The sequence below is a fragment of the Cetorhinus maximus genome, chromosome 2, assembly GCF_964194155.1.
Source record: "Cetorhinus maximus chromosome 2, sCetMax3.hap1.1, whole genome shotgun sequence".
In the NCBI taxonomy this organism is placed as follows: domain Eukaryota; kingdom Metazoa; phylum Chordata; class Chondrichthyes; order Lamniformes; family Cetorhinidae; genus Cetorhinus; species Cetorhinus maximus.
The window spans coordinates 59,710,918-59,712,600 of record NC_135880.1 but is presented as its reverse complement, the minus strand read 5'-3'; the positions used below and the strand labels follow the sequence as shown (position 1 = coordinate 59,712,600).

The 1,683-nt window shown below is 45.6% G+C and overlaps 1 non-coding gene across 1 annotated transcript; it reads left to right on the top strand.

The window, feature by feature from the left end:
• Positions 1–262: 262 nt before the first annotated feature.
• LOC144671989 (U6 spliceosomal RNA) lies at positions 263–369 on the top strand. Its single transcript, XR_013574049.1, has one exon. It is a non-coding gene; the product is annotated as a U6 spliceosomal RNA (small nuclear RNA).
• Positions 370–1,683: the final 1,314 nt, after the last annotated feature.

The following is a 1,683-nucleotide window of genomic DNA, read 5'->3' as shown; positions in this document are numbered from 1 at the left end:
TCATTGAGATTCCTCAGCAGTTTTACTAGGATTTCTTATTTTGTATGTAGAAATACAACAGTGCTCTAGAACACCAAAAGGTCTGTGCACCTCAAACAGCAATCAGAGGTGTCAGCTGTGGCTCAGTTCATAGCACCCTCGCCTTTGAATCAGAGGGTTGTGGGTTCATGTCCCACTCCCGGAAACCAAGAACTGTGATTGTACTCGAAAGAGTTGCAATCTGTGACTGTTGATAACTCGAAAGAGTTTCAAACAGCAATCAGTACTCGCTTCGGCAGCACATATACTAAAATTGGAACGATACAGAGAAGATTAGCTTGGCCCCTGCGCCAGGATGACACGCAAATTCGTGAAGCGTTCCATATATTAGATTTTCAAAACATTTCAAACGGCAATCATTCCATAAGCTGAGACAGTATTTGTAAAGCACAATATTACCCGTGATGATGACACCAAGCTATGTGGCTTGCCTACCACTGTTTGAGGGATGTATTATATTCAAAGGGGTATGAATAAATTAAGCGGATGAGCTGATTTTACATATATGTGTATATATTTTAAGGGCAAGTCAAATACAGGTTATTTTTTAGCCTTGCAAAGTTCATTTGCAGATGCATATTTAGGGTAGAAAGATAGGAAAATAAAGGAAAACCTTAAGTCGATTTAAGCTGGTTGCAAAAAACTAATACTGGTAAATTGTATCAAATTGTAAACAAATTGTATTTTAAATACCTACGAACACCACCATTATTACCAGAATAAAGGAACACTCTAATTCATTCAGAAATCCCTGAACAGACACACTGGGCTGGATTTTACCAGCCCTTTGGGTACAGGCCAGGAGACAAGTGGTCTGACAAGGTGGTGTTGGAAGGAAAGCGGTGGCGTGCCTATTGCCTTCCTGCCAGCATGCCATCTTGCAGTGGTGGGAACGTTGGTGGACAGCCCTTCCGCTCAGAACCCACCTGAGCCACTTAAGTGGCCACTTAAAAGCTAGTATTTAACCCGCAGCTGGAGGTGCCCTCTGCCATGTGGGAGACTGCCAGGTAAATATTGATGGCCTCCCAGTGGGTTCTGGGTCGGGTCCTCCTTTTTGGGCACTCTTAGGCCCACAAAGGGGCCCCCCGATGGCAACGATGCTGTCTGCCATCACCAACCTTACCCCCCACAACATCCCCATGGCTTGCCTAACTGAACACAGCACTGCCAAACCCCACTTACATAATTGTGAGGGCGCACATCCATCCATGATGTCATCTTCCTACAGGTGCAGCCCCACCAGTGACCACTGCTTTCAGTGGTGCTGCTGAGCTGCTGCTCTTGCTGGGGGCGGGGTTGTGGGCGGCCGGCCTTAATAGGGATGGCAGCTCTGACAACAGCAGCTGCTGCTGACAAGATGCAGTCCCAGGTCCTGCTGAGTGCCGAAGTATTTTCAACCCCATTCCTCCCACTTTCAGGCTGAGGATGGGACCCCTGCCACCAGCAATAAATTCAAGCCGCTGAGAACTTTTATCATGCTATATATACCTGCTGTGGAATCTTCTTTAATTTTTCTCATACTTTCTGACTTTACCACTTTCCTGGAGAATTAATTTCATATATTCACCACCTTAACTCTGTGAAGTACAGTACCTTCAAGTTGATACATGCGGAGGGTTCATGGAAGTATAACTCGGATGTTCA